The 16,084-nt window shown below is 38.4% G+C and overlaps 1 protein-coding gene across 1 annotated transcript in view; it reads right to left on the bottom strand.

Annotated features, from left to right (window-relative positions):
* The window catches only part of CUL3 (cullin 3), a 58,552-nt gene that overhangs the window by 41,945 nt on the left and 523 nt on the right, over positions 1-16,084 (bottom strand). The window lies entirely within an intron of this gene.

Here is a 16,084-nt window from a genome sequence, read left to right as displayed (position 1 = left end):
CTCTGTCAACAGCAAAGCCTATAAGCGATCCGCTTCCACAAAAATGAATACAGGATCAGAGCCCAAATGTTTTTCCATGCTCATTCCCAGATTTCTTCTAATGGTTGTATTTTAAGTCAACTCCACAGTTGTAATACAGTTGCCTTGCTTGTGCCTACTATTCTTGCAGATTTAAGCAGAAGCTAAATTACTGCTTCTGCTGGTGCTTTGAAAAAAAAAAAAATCAAACAAAAACCAAAACCACCCAGGTTCAGAAAAGCTTTCAGAAGCAAAATCCCAGAAATTTCAGTAGTGTTTACACCAAGATTCACAAAGATAGTAAGAAGCCAGTGTCCAAAGAGAGGAAATGTGTTAATGTGCTCCAGTTTATCTGAATATTACCTTTCTTGGGGAACGGGAGGGAGATCAAGTCTATTATTGGCAGAAGAGATAGCTGTTTATAGGAAGGCGCTAGTTGGAAAACTTCCACAAACCGCTGCCCAAATGCTAATGATTCAAAGATGTAACTTGAACACAAACATCTGAACTCAAAGTGTAGCAGAAGTACATCTTGAGGAAATTAGACTAAAATATCAGTGGACATGAAAGTACAGTCATTTCACCAAAAAAAAAAAAAAAGTCTGTAAAGGACTCAAAAGGTCCTTTATTCCACAGTACTGCCACGGTGCAGGATCAGATACATGCAAGCCCTTTCTTTAACAATGTTCGTCTATCCTATTAAAATCTCCAAGACAGAATAAATAATCACTGTCAGCAATCTATTGCCATTATCATCTGAAGAGTACAACACCAGCAAGTAAAGCTACTATCAGTCCTGAATATACTTCTCAGTGTTTCCCTCCTAGAAGCTAACACTACAGCCACCACCTCTTTTGAATAACCTCATCAGCATTCCTTAAATCAAAAGGGGCAAACAGCTAAACTCCAGTAGTTTGGTATTAATGTGTAACTTCAAACAAAATATTACCATCTCCTTTCTAGTCATGTAGTTCAAAGGGAAGTGCAATATCCTGTCCCCTGGGAGGAACAACCCCATGCATTAATACATGCTGGTGTCAACTGCCTGGAAAGCAGCTTGGCAGAAAAGAACCCAGGGCTCTTGGTGGACATCAAGTTGGCAACGAGCCAATGGGCCCTTGAGGCAACTGAGGTTAATGGTATCCTGGGCTGCATTTGTAGGAGCATTGCCAAAAGGTTGAGGGCTCTACTTAGCACTGGTGAGACACGTGGAGTACTTTGTCCAGCTCTGGGCTCCCCAGTACAAGAGAGACATGGACATACGGGAAAGAGTCCAGTGAAGGGCCACTAAGATAACTGACTGCAACACCTCTCACATGGGGAAAGGCTAAGAGTCAGATTTGTTTAGCTTAGAGAAGCCTCACAGGGATCAAATCAATGTATATAAATATCTAAAGGGAAGGTGTACAGAAGGAGGAGCCAGGCTCTTCTCAGTGGAGCCCAGTGACAGAACCAGTGGCAGTGGGCACAAACTGAAACACAGGAGTTTCCCTCTGAACACCAAGAAAACTTTTTTTTACTGTGCAGGTGACCAAGCAGGTGGCACAGGTTGCCCAGAGAGGTTGTGGAGTCTCCATCCTTGTAGATACTCAAAAGCTGTCTGGATACCATCCTGAGCAACTGGCTGCAGGTGACCCTGCTTGAGCAGAGGGGTTGGACGAGACGACCTCTGGACACGCCTTCCAACCCCAACCATTCTCTGATTTGGTGATACGCGTTACAGCTGTACACCGAGGAATTCAGAAAACCAGGGCTCCCTGAGTAAGCATGACTTATTAAAACTGCCAGCACCAGTCTTCCAACTGAAATGCATCACAGGATAACAAAGGTGAGCAATAAAATGCTTGTGGTCACCAGTGGAACCAGGTATTTGGTCCCTAGCTCATCTTAACTACAGTCAAAGAACATTAAAACTCCCAGATTTATGCAGAACATCAAACAGATCTACTGCTGGAAATCCAGACTACTTTGTACAGAAATAAATGCTTGTTTGTTTTTTTTTTTTATAATTTCCATTCTATACAATTTAGCTTTTACAACAGTTTCCTTTGAACACAACTTCATTTCATGTTCTTGTCAGTTGTCCATTTTGCCCTTAACACTACAGAACTTGCTCCTCTTACTAATATAACCATGCTTGAACTGCTGCAAATCGTAAGGAAAGGCAGTTACAGGAGTAAACTGTTAAGAACCTGCTGAACCCTTGACTGTTTACACAAGCTTACTTTTACTGGAAGTAGCTACTTAGTCTTCTTTAACAAGAGGAGGTTAAGAAAGAAGTGAAGAAGAGGTAATAGATGCCTGATGGAATCTCGGTAGGAACATCCACAGAGGTTTACCAACCAGCAGAAACAGGAGGCACATGAACTAGTACTCACAAGACTAGTGGCTAGACACAACTTCTCATCCTTCTTGCAGAAGAAGTTTCTAGACAAGTTCTACAAAGTTCTCACAAGGATCTCAGATGAAACAGGTCATTGTTAATTCTCAGAAGTTTTAACAGACTGTAAACACGCAGGACATTTTTGCTTTAAAAAAGTCACAAACATTACTACTCAATTTTTCTACAGACTAGCTGCAGAGCGTTTATCACGATTTTCAAAAAACACAGCCATCACCTGCCTCATTCCTTTCCATGACATCCTTTAGGTCTAATACCCCAGAGCACTGGAGTGAGAACCAACTGAAATTACAGAATGCAAGTGTTTACGCTCTCTACCTTGAAGGAAGTGAGTGGATACCAACAAAGTTAGTTAGCAGCTCTGGGAGTAAACATTTGCACCTAGTAATTGCATCCTGTTCTCACTCCCCCATTTCCCATCCCTCAGCAGGACAAAATGAGCAGAGGCTGACCGCAGCCATCTAAAACTGCTACCACAGGGGTCCTGACCCACAGTCCAAGAGGCAAGGGAGGCTATCAAAACTAACAGTCTTCACTTCCATTTCAAGACAGGGCATTCACCAAGATGGTATTAAATAGCCTGTTACACAATAACTCAGCATCCTTAGCTTGGATCCTTCATTCTGGATGAAGCTTGGCGGAGGTTATCCAGAAAAGGGCAAGAGCAGCACACTTCCTGCATCAGAACCCAATCACTACTTGAATTTTTAGAAACCCTTCCAACATTCTTAATGTAGAAGACAAGAATTTACAATGACAGAGATATATTGTCTAGTGTTTGCTCAAATAATATCTCTGAAAAATGGCATATTAAGATACGGAACTACATATTCTTCAATTACAGAGCAGATAAAATAAACTCCTACTAATGACAAATGGAGAGCTCAATATTCATACTTCTCTGAATTTTGAAGTTTTCATCACTCTGTAGCCAGGAGTGTTACCTGGAAGAGGATACATTGGCTACAACTTGTTGCCTAAGAAACATCAGTATGTCAAGAAGCAAATAACTCCATAATACACACTCACAAATAAAAACTAATTTCTGAAAAAGCAAACCCACCAGGCACAAAATTCCTCAATAGCGTTATCTGATTAGGTTGACTGTTACACACCAAAGAACATGACTGGAAGCTAAGAGAAGGAGCATGAAGAAAGTAAGGGGCACCCTGACCTACTGCTGTTCTGCATCTGCGCTACTACTCCACTTTGGCTATCTGCTGAAAGAGTCACAGGGAAGTCACAGCAATGTGCTACCAAACCTGGTCCTAATAACTAGGCTTTTGCTCCTAGGTGACCTATAACAACAACTGGAGATGACTATCCAGTATTATCCACATTTCCTAGGAGTGTCAGGAAATGCCTACTACACTATTATACTCCCTCAGAGGGTGTGTGTGATGGTGGGGAATGTATGCCTGCAGTTCGTTTATGGCATCTGCCAGTTATCATTTACAACATTAAATACTGACACCATTTTTAATATCTGTGGTTTGTTCTTCACTCATCCCTTGACATTCAAGCCTCACCCTTGTTTGGGTGGGCAATCTCTACACTAAACTTCTCCAGATTCCTCCTGCAAGAAATATTCATGGCCTGCACCATGTTCCATTCCAGGCTCAGAAGATGAGCTGAGTAACTAGTGCTGAGAGTAATCCCATAAAGGCCAAGAGAAAGATCAAGTCTAGTCTGACTCCAAAAAAGGCTCCAGCCTCTGTAGAACAGGCAGGGCTCCATGACAATACTCAGTCAGTAGTAGAAATGCAGAAATTTCAATATCCACCTCTCCTTCCCAGCTCTGTCAGGTTTTACTCAGCAGAAGCAAGCAGAATGTGCAATTAAGTAAAAAAAAGGGAATACTCTTTGTTAACTGAAACACTCAAGGGCTGCAGGATTTTAGGCAAAACTCCTTCCTTCTCCACTTTGTTTAAATGGGTTCTGCAGCAATGAAAAGCTATTCTGCCAGCACAGAGCTAAAGTAGTAAGTAGATTAAAAGTGATTGTTCCTTAAAAGACGGAGTCATACCTCCTGCGTAGTGACTGACAGATTTGGTCTACCTCAAAGGCACGGTCTTAAGAGTACTGCTGGCCTCATCACAAAACAAGTGCTGCTTGGGGGTGGGGGCTTGAAAGTTTTGATAAGCTTTACAGCAAACTAATATCCTCCAAGAACTTCCTTTACTAGTAAACCTAAAGCCCAGGAAAAAAGATTTGTTCCTTCTCTCAAAAGGTAACATGTCTGTGTTATAGGTAGACCTGACAGGAGATCCACCACACAACAGCAATTTAACAGCCTATATGAAAAGTTTAAAACAAGTTTTTAATAGAAAACGTCATACTGCAGCAGAATTCAGAAGAATGAGACTAATCCTGCACTGCCAACCTACCTGACTTATTCTAGATTTCAACTTTTATGTAATAAAATGTCTTCCTTTTTCCCAAATGCCCCTCCTCAACTTCAGTCTTGCAAATCTGTGGAACATACTACCCCAGAGGAAAGGGGAAAAAATGAGAAAAACAACTCCTCCCAAACACCTGTTTCATCTGAACCATGACTATGAACTATGTAAATTTGAGCAGCCATCAGTTACTGAATAAACACAAGACAAAAGATACTCTAAAACTTTTTGTTTAATTTCTGTAAAAAATGCAAAAACAATGGAGAAAACCTGGAGAGGAAGACAACTAAATATAAACTGAAACACAAAATTACACAGTGCTGATTCTGTGAATGGGGACTTCTTTCCATTACAGATCTTTGCATACTTTCCCAACGCTAACTCATACTAAGTGTTTGTAACTACTAATGAACAACTATAAGAATGCATCATATACAGTCAACAGTCTTTCATAAAATGGTTGCAAAGCATAACCCAACTGTAAAAGACAATATATTTAGTCAGCAGTAAATAGCAGAAGAGTAGTACGTGGTATGTAACAGCACCTATTTAATTCAAAACAAGGTCCATGTGTATTCACTACTCTCTAATACCCTTGAGACTCTCTGATTTGGCAATTCTTTCAACTTTTTTATTAGAGATGCAGACTCTTGCATGACACGTTTAAGTCCATGGACAAGACTTACCTATCTTTTTCCTCTGCTGCAGGTCCATTAAGGGTAGCCCACAAACTACATTATGCTGTTTAAAAATCAACTTACAGGTTCAATTTGCAATTTATGATGTACAACTTACAAAACGCACCTTCAAACAGTCACTCTCATTAATACAGATAAAACCAGAATATTACTTGTCTAAGTGGGTCAATGAAAAATGACTGATAGCTCACCAGCCTCATTTTTCATTCACTTATTGGTATATATGGATTCACACAGGCCAGTCTTTAAGGTTCTGTACAAAAACTCTATCAGTAAGTTAAGTAACAACACAGGATAATCAGATTCAGTAAATACTATATCTAAGACCACCTATACAAAGCTGAACTCTGTCTCGTATACACTCATCTGTCTTACTATTTATCTTCCACAGGACCGAAACTGCTTGAAATACACACATGCTTTAGTCATCAAGGACTAAGGAATGGTGTCCTCCAGCAGGGTTGGATACTGGGGAAAAACAAAGAAAACAGACCTAAATTAACTTCTTTTCAACATAAACTTTCAAAGATGCTACTAATTACACTAGGGACTTTATTCTAGAATTGCATGCTTTGCCCGAAGAGGTTAGCAGAATAGTATTTAATTAAAAATACAGAAATCCAAGTTTTTAAGTTACCTTATTTTTTCCCCAGCATCTGCAGACAAATATAAATGCCTTTTCAAATACCAAAAGGCATTATCTATAAATGGTAACTCTCCCCCTGCCATGGTGCAAGCTTCTGCCCACCTGTCATCACATTATTAAAGTTGTTTTTAAAAAAGCTGTATTTAAAAGATAACAATTGACTGGTTTTGTTCAAGCTTCTAGAAGAACTGAATTGGTAAGAGGCTAAATATAGGAAGTTCTAGTTCAAAAGATAGTTGTCACTGCTATAGAATGGAAGTGATTATACAGCCAAAATAGTGACATTGCCTGTATTATTAACCAATGTTCTTTTAAAAACATTCAATGACATTTCTACAGCACTCATTACTATAGTGCCTGAAAATGGAGGAGGATTATAAAACACCTATAATGAAACTACTTATTTCCTAAGAATGCTTCAACCTAACCATAGTAAAGAAGAACTGTCTATGCTTCTGAAACTTCTCTTACTAATTTGGAAACTGTTACAGCTGAAGTCTAGATGTAAGTTGATACTTCAGAAACTCTGATCTTTCATGTTTAACTTTGCAAGGTAACAGAAGCATTTTCAGACATGAAAAAAGTTTTTGCCTTATTTCAGTAGTTGTATTGATTACTTAAGGTGCAATTAACACGTGGGGTGGGGGGAAGAGTACATCAGGTCAGGATTGCTTAACTCAAAAAAAACCATTCTGAATGAAACAGCGGAATAAATACAGAGATTTAACACCAAAAATCTGCCTACTTCTCTCCTGCCCAAAAGAAGGAGTATCAATATTTTGAAGACTAATGAGAAGTTCAGAGTCCTCTCAATTCACTTCAGAAGTAGCAATCCTAAGACAACTTTTCCCAAATTAAAGTTACGGGGAAAAAAATTCTGAAAGGCTTGTGTAACAGCAGGAAATATGTTCCTGAAAGAAACAGAGTAGCTTTAAGATTTCTATCCTAAATGAAGTTGGCGTTAAAAGAAAATATTTGAACTGAATTAGAACAGTAGAAATGGAATGAAGAAGAGCTGAGTTTCTGGGAGTGAATCATCCCTCTCATGTGTCAGCAGGATTCTGGAGGTCTAGAAGGCACAGGGACAGGTAGGTCTACACTTCAAGAGCTCAGCTGTGTGTCTATAGCTGTCAAACAGGCTCACGTCAAAGGTGACAGTACAGACAGTGGAAACAGTGGCACAAAATTTTATAAACTACTAGGCATGCCTTTCCCCATTTTCAAACAAGTGCCAATCCCCAAAAATTCATTCGAGTCATTTAGCTTTCCACTGCAATAAAATCTTAGAACAGCCAAGGACATGCTTTTCAAATCTGAGGACTATGTGACTATGAGCACAATACCACAAAGTAAGTTTGACTGCAGATTTCCTCAAAGCAGCTTACTTGGGATAACTGGCCATGTGCAGGCTCTTACGCTGCAGTAGAAGGAAGGTGGCTCATTCCGCTTCCACTGGAATTACTCCCAATTTACTGAAGACTTATGAGCAGAAAGGAAAGTTGCTTGCTTACCTATAACCTAACAAGATATACTAGCAAAGATTAAAAATTGCTGGAACTCTCAAATTTCAATGGGATTTAGGTCCCTGACTCTCTTCATCTCCTTTTAAACCCCAAGCATGGGACTGCAACATTCCAGGTAACAAGCAGTAGGTTGTCTGCCATAACGGACGACAGGTCACTGTCCACAGAAGCAGGACTATTACACCCAGCCTGCTACTCATATCACTCCTAACTCTAAACCAACAGAAATATTTGGTTTTTAACCTAAGTCAAAACAGTTTTAAAACTTTGATTCAATATGTGATCATACTTCTATTAGTTTTAAGATCATCATCCCAACACTACAAAGTAGAAATAAATAGCATTAATTTAACAAGAGGCAAATTCATGGGATTTTTTGGCAAATGTTTTATATTGATGACTTGTATAATATTAACATTGTAACGACTTTAACGGAGATGCTGCGTGCCTCAATCCCAGTTAAGAACTGCCAGGGGAAAGAGCAATGCTGTTCTGCACATCCATACCTTCTGTGGAAGGCACCGAGTCTCCTCAGGGGTATCATCTCTCCAAGTGAAAAAATCCATTAGTTCATTAACTTCCCAGCCTCAATGACCTGGATTTAGAAGGCTTCCCTGAACCACAAATGGCCCATTCCTTGCTCACTCAACTTCAATGCAAATCCCACAAGAATTATTTCTGGTTTTTTTCAATTAACCTACAAGTAGTTCAACATTTTACAATTGTTCAAAAATCAACGCTACTTAGAGAGGAAATCTGTGAAATACACACAAACTTATACAGATTGCAGACACGTTTCCTGAGGCCATTTCAAAACACGGAACACAATGAACGATTTGGGGGGAATGAAGGAAGAAAGTGTGGGTGCGGGGCAGAAGGGCCTTTAGAGGCTTTGGGGGCTTGCTGACAGCTCCTCCTCTGTAATGATAAAAGTATAACAATTCAAGAACTTGTATAGTAAATAATAGATAAAATTTTATGGTAGACAGAGGCCAACAGAGGATAATTTTTTTTTCTCAGCTTACTTCAGGGAGTGGAAGGAAGATACGCTTAATAAATCACTTACACGTTTACAGATAATCAATACACTACTGCATGCTGACAGTAACCTTTCTCTGGTGGTTTTTGCACCATATAGTGCATACACCATGATCGGATGCACAAATCAGCAGTGCCTGGAAGAGCAAGACTAACACTGAAACGAGTGCAACAGAAAAGAAAAAAATCCAGAGCTACACATGGAAATTATATCCATGTATATGTAAAAAAATAGGTCCACTCAGATGCTACCAACACTTTAAAAACAGAAGTAGTGTGAAAGGGAAGTATTTATTTCCTTAAAGATTCTTCACATACAAAATGTAAGGAACAGACACGCACAGCCTGTACTCAGACTACACGTAATACAAGAAATTGTCACAAATTTTTTATTATATAAGCTAGTCCAATTTTATATCATTCACATGTATAATTTAAATTATTATTGTCCTCATTTATATTTATTCTCAGAAGTATTAAACCAAAAATTGGCATTTCCACAAATGCACCTCATCCATAAACAAATAAAGCAAGTTATCTGTGTACATTTTGCATACTACTACACTTTATTTAAACTACAAGCAAGACAGTTTCAGCCCTCAAACACCAATTTTATGCACAACTAATTAAAGAATCTAGGCAACTCCACAGCAAGCATCATCCAAACGTGTTTATTACAGTTTTGTACTCCTTGCTGTATTCAGGTATTAAATGCATTTTTTTCCTGTCCTAAAATGCATGTGTTAAAAATGTCATTATGCAAGTTCTTTTGTTAAGTCATCTAACAGTATTTACTTCTGCTGATATGCCAATACTTGCACCTTCACAAAAGAACTATTAGCTATTTAAAATTTCTACTGGCTTTAACTGAACTTCAGAAAAATAATCATATGATAAAAAGTATGCTTGGCCATGCTACAGTTTTCTATTACAGTACTTTCCTATCCTTGTTTCCACAAAAACTGACTCAGAATGAGAAATACGAGCTCACTTCTCAAGAGTTAGTTTTCCACATCTATAGCTACTAGAAACCAAAGATAACACACACACAAGGTCAAAAACCTATTTTGGACTGTAACAGAATCACTGTGCATTTTATGAATGGACTCAATCAAACTATCTTAAGAAAATTTGTCCCAGTCCATCACAAAATGTTTTCAACCCATACAGAGAGATTATCAAACACTGCAGATCAGCCGTGGTGGTAAAAATTTAAAAGCACCTGCACTAAGACTACCTGTCCTACAGATCAAAGCCAAAGACTTCAGAATACATATTTGAAATTCTGAGAAACGTTGCCACTTATGTCGTGTACATCTGCCCAAAAGAGATTTTGAAAAATTGTAATAATTTTTCTAGAAAAAACTTCTATTTTTATGTTACTTTCTATTATCGTAACCCTTCATGTAGAATACCAAAAGCTCTTGATCAGTTTTCTAGCAAGTCTTACAAAGCCCTTTTACCTACCACTACCAGGGAAAAACAGTAATTTCTGTTTAATAATGCACTACTATACAACACAAGAATGAGGAGGTGGAGAAACCTATCAAGCCACTTGAAAAAAACTCAGATTGAATTAGCCAGTATAAAAATCTTAACAGAATGCTAGTGGTGTTACTTTATACTTCTGCATGAAAAATCAAGCAAATTTAAAATACAGGCAAGATCCATAAACAGCAGTACCCTTTCCAATGCCATGCACAGGCACTTACTCAAAACTCAGACCAACTGGAATGATGATTGCTCAGAACTTAAGACCCAACTAACAAGGAAAACCAGGAAAATGTGCAACTGAAACCCAAACATCTATAGAACTCAGGAATTCTAATGAGATTAGGTTAGACCACAACTAAAAGATAGTATGTACAGTGTATTAAAAAAACCCAACCAAGCAAAAAACCACCTACAACTACTCAAAATCTACCCTGGAATTAGTGTTACCATCTCTTAAAAATTCTAAATGTAGTATCAGGGCAGTCAGTCTGCTCACAGCATTTCATTAAAAAAAAAAAATTATCTGTGAAAATTGGAATGCCTTCATTAAGGTTAACTGTCCAGTAAACAGCAAGTATCTCTGTATTTTTCTGTAATCTACATGAAAACACCACCTTTTTCCTCTGAGTAAGATAAACAGTGTTTTAGGTTTTTGGTCTGTTTTATTTTGAGATTTTAAACCTACCAAAATTTTAGTTGCTAACATTAACTTATTACTACTGTATACACTATATGTGTTAATAGCTAAGATGCTCTTATAAACATGTTTGAGAATATAAAGCAATCAAGATTCACAAAGCAACCATGTAAAGCATTAAGTTCACTAGGTGGTCTTGCAGCCCTCGGTGGGATAGCATTATTTTAATCAGAGCTAAAAAAGCCTGCAGTAAACCATCCTTAATTCTATCCCCATCCCATCCTCCAGGCCTCTCCATTCACTCACCAATACAGCAAGCATACTCTAAACCAAAGCAGAAATACACATATTGCTTACATAATATGAACACTTAATCATTTGACCACAGTTCAACATGTTTTCTATGGTCTATCTGCTGTAAGATGCTCAAGACAGACACAAATTTTACATAAAATTCTTGAATTGATAGATTACACATTTTATGTTGAAGCATAAATTTAACAAACCTCATCTCAACTTGCATCATCAATTCCCCAGGATTCAAAACAAACCACAGAAGCAGCTAGCATTCCCCAAGAAAAAAAAAAGCCTTCTGCCTACACAAACCCAAAACAAGTGGCCATTAGATCTGAGGAGAAAGGAGCAGTGGCAATGAAAATATGAGTCTTAATACTTTCTCGTGGAAGAGTTGAAGCCATTTACTTCTCAGTTTACAGAACTTTCTCTGAGGAAGGAGTAACATCAATTGATAAATGGGGTTGAAATAAACAAAAGGCTGTCATAAAATGAATCAGTGAAGCTTATTTTTTATATATATATATGTATGTATATATATATACACACACATACATACTTGAAAGACTCATTCAATTGCAAGTGCATGTGTAGGATCTCTCTAAATGCTTTCCAGAATTCATAATATAACCATATAATACTGATCCACTGGAATAGTTCTGAGAATTGGCAAAACACTATTTTGTAGCATTGCTCTAGAGAGGAAAGATAGCTCTGCAGGAAATGAAAATGATTAAAAGCACTCAAAGGAAAAAAAAAAAAAGATACCCCAACTATAAAGATCAAGCCCAATAACCTACATAAGGTCATGCTGGCTTTCAGAAAGATCTGTCCAACCAATTTTATGGTGACAGCTGACATACTGCACTGAGAGAAAGATAGTTCTTGCAAAAAAGTTCATTCAACACAGCTTAACATTACTTGTATAAATTTTGAAAATGAATTCCCAAAATGCTTTCCAAATTCTCACATACTGTTTATTTCTGTAAGAAATGTGCATTTTTTACTTTGTACAACTTTTCCATCAAAACACATTTAAGGCTACTATTTTCCACTAGCTAAACAGTCACAGCAAACCACCTCAAATACACTTGCAGTAAACATAATTTGTACATGCTAGATCTCCGTTATAGACATCACATCTCTCCAAAAGTTTTAAGTGCAAATCTAGCATTCTTTGGCACCACTTTTCTCAGATCAACTACATCATCTTAAAATCAGATTTGCTGCCAGCTTGTTTGAGAGCTTTTAAAGTACTCCTTTAGCCAGCAGTAATGGGCTCACCGAGAGTTAAGCGATGAGAGCCAATTTAAGACCCTCAGAGTACTTTAAACCAGGGAACGGAAGAAAACAAATCCCAACACTTCTCCAAAACAGGTACAATTAATTAATGTTTTGTAGGAGTATCACAGCTACTTTTTCACATAATGCACATACTGTGTATTCAGCAAAAATACTACTGCACTCCTCCAAGTAATTAAAAAAACCAAAATACTTACAAACTATATCCAACTTACATCACTGACAATTACTTGACATTTCAGAAATTATTTTTTTATTTTTAGCATCCAACCACAACATGTTCCTATTTGTTGCAGTGTGTATGAATTTGAAACAAAAAAGTTTAAAGACTGCTTAAGAAAAAAGAACCTGCACTCACTCAAAAGCCCTCTTACACTATTCCATCTCTCACATTAACTAATGCTACTCTGAACACTATCTGGATAGACCTTATACAAATACAGAACAGCTATATATTATGAAGGTGCTAAAAGTACCATAAGTAGTTATTGAAAGTAGCACAATGGAAGTCTTCTACAGTGGTACATAAGGTTAATTAACTGCACAAGCTTAACTGCATCAGTTTGCTCTACTGAATATACTGTAAACTTTGATAAAAAATTATTTCTATTATTCTTTCTGGATTTTAAAAAAATGCTCAAGTCTGAAGTCTCAAAAAAACGCATCCTCAGCTGGACTACTTCTGTTGCAAAGATTATCACTGTGTTTAAGTCAAGCCCAACACGAGAACACAAAAAACTCTTTAGTAAGTAAGTTTTTAAATTAGGAAAAGAAATGCATTTTTTTCTATTGTGAACAGAAAAAATGCTTAAATGTATACAAAACTATCTTCCTCAACTACTTTTGATTACTCTACAACCCACTTCAGCAAAACAGTACACCGTGTACTCAAGTCATTGCCCTTGAGGTAAGAAAAAGCACATCAGAGCACATACCAGGAGCTAGCAAATATTAACGGACACTTGAGATGACAGATAATCTGCCACCAGTTACAAGAAATAATAAACAAGGAATCTGGAATAAAACTAATTCCAAAACATTAAGATGTCTAGGTACAACACTGATGGTTTTCAAATGTTTTGGTCAATTTCTACTTATTTCTAGTAAGGTACAAAAGGAAAACTTTGGAGTAGTAATATTTTGCAAATTACTATTTCTCCTTTCCTTTAGCTACAGTAAAATTTAACAATAACAGAAATATCAAAAACATTATGAAAAATAGAAAATATTAGAGACAGAACCTACATGGAAGGAGCTACCATAACATTGCTATGTTCCAGGAACCTTACCTCTCAAATTTGGCTACTTCTAGTTTAATATAATAGTAAATAGCTACCTCCATGCAAGAAGCAAACTAATCTAAAACAGGTAGACCTGCTGAGGAAAGATGATCAATAAGAAGACAAATTAAAGCAGCCTACAAAAGTCACCTCTGCAAGCAGTCAATTCAGAACTCAAAAGCAGAACCACTGAATTTGAGAGAAAAGAACGAAGAGCAGTAGCTGAAGTACGAATAGTACACTTTCTAAATATAGACTCTACCCCCCACACAAATGCAACCTCATTGACATGAATAATCCCACTGCAGTCGCTGGCACTATTCACAGGACCAAAGCTATACAACCACTTAGGCCTCCACAAAATTCGCATTAAGATTTTTACATGAACTACGGCTATTGCCTTCTGCAATTATGAAAGAGAAACTCCTCCAAATCTCTCAATCAAGTACATGCTTCTTTTCTGCAAACACTTTATCAACAGGATTGTCAATAAAATGTCTTGGAAAAGAAAATCTATTGAAGTGAACACCTGAAAAATTGCTGTCAACAGATGTCACCAAACATTTAAGACCCATAGGCCTTGATGCCTATTTACTTATCGAATTATTCTAGGAAGTAGGTAATTTTTTAAAAAACTTTAAACCTAGACATTCTTTAAGCAACTGAAAAGACAATGCTAGCAAAAACAGTTTCAGAAGAAAAAAAACCCTGATGACAATGTTTAACTTTATGTAAGAGCAGGGCTCTGTATGAGCATTCTTTATCCCCCAAACTAATTTCATATGCTCATTTACAGAAGTGATGAAAAAAGTAAAACACAAACTAAAGTTTATCCCACTGTTAAGTCTACCTTGGTTGGCTGACCCATATCTACATATTCACAGTTGGAATACAGAATCTGTTTATCAAATTAAAAGACCATTTTTTGGTGTAGTTCGTTATAAAACATACACATTGTTTTTGTCATCGTTTATTTTTGTACAGGTTTTCCTACTACCATAGGAAGAAGTCAGTACAGCCCTGGCCACATTGCAGTAAGTCTTTTTCTTTATTCCTATAATCCAACACTTCCCAACAAAATTGACATTCTTGAAAAAGGCTGTTTAAAAAAATGAAGGCAATTTGGAGATCAAGAACCTTTCATCAGCTAAAATTCCTAATTTCATAGCCCATTTTCTTCTTTTGACTTTTTACCACTAAATGCAACTGTCAGTCATTAAAAGTAGAGGAAAGAGTAAGAGGAAAACAGTATAAATCAGATTGCTAAGATTAAGCCAGCTGCTGAGAAAATAAAGTTCATCAGCGAGTGTTTTGATGAAGCAAATATATTGATATATTCCTTGCCAGTGAAATAAGATAAACAGGTATATCCAGTTTCTCTATAAAGGCAAGGCACATTAGTTCTATACTACTGCCTACTGGGATCAGACGTAGCATCAAAAAGTTAACGCTAAACCTTAAAAGCCAGTGACTCAACTGAGTATCTTCTTTTTAACATATACACCGATGAACACATACACACTTCCTGGCCATCCTCTGGCAGACTGAAGCTTCTCTATTTCCCTCGTTCCTCAGCGCCATTAATAGTACTGTATTTGTTATTCTGTTGTAAGCTTTAATTGAACCAACTGTCAAAACACAGCAAGCTTTATGGCAGTATAAATTAATAATCTGGCTCATTCCCCTCTGTAACTCAAAAGGATGGCACGCTCATGGCTCCACCGAACATGCGTGAAAGTTACCTATACCTAGATGTTTATAGTAACATCTTCCAAACAGCTGGCATTGTGCCACCTAAATCTTATAATCATACGACTTATAGCCTCTTTTACGGAGCAAAGAGTGAAATAAATCCACCAAAAGGAAACTCTCCAGAAGACATAAATAAACACACCCCCCTTCCGGGGTTAACTAATTTTGTTGATGTAGGCGTATCACCTTCGACTCCTTCTTTGAGGCCTTTTCCTTGAAAACAAAGAAACCAGCCCCCCCCCTCGGCCCCCCCCATGCCGTACGTGGATTTCCATAATTGATTTGCCTGACTGATGACGGAGACGGTAATCGCGGGGACCAGTTCCTCCACCTCCCACTCGCCGGGCGGCAGGTAGCACCGCTCCCCCGAGATGCGGCTCCCGCCCGTTCCGCCCCGCAACTCGCACGGGGGGTGCCCGAGGCCGCCGGCCGGCTGACAGCTCTCCCCGCACCGCCCGCACCCGCGGCCCCCTCCCAGGCCCGAGGCCGCCTCTGCCCGGGGCCGGCCCGGCTCGCCGCCCCGCGGCCCCGGGCACACGGCGCGGCCGACGGGGCGGCGAGGCCGCGGGGCCTGCGGGCAGGCGGAGGCCGGGGCCTTGCGC

The sequence above is a fragment of the Buteo buteo genome, chromosome 7 (genome assembly GCF_964188355.1).
Source record: "Buteo buteo chromosome 7, bButBut1.hap1.1, whole genome shotgun sequence".
Lineage (NCBI taxonomy): Eukaryota > Metazoa > Chordata > Aves > Accipitriformes > Accipitridae > Buteo > Buteo buteo.
The sequence above is the reverse complement of the archived record's forward strand: the minus strand, read 5'-3'. Positions and strand labels throughout refer to the sequence as shown.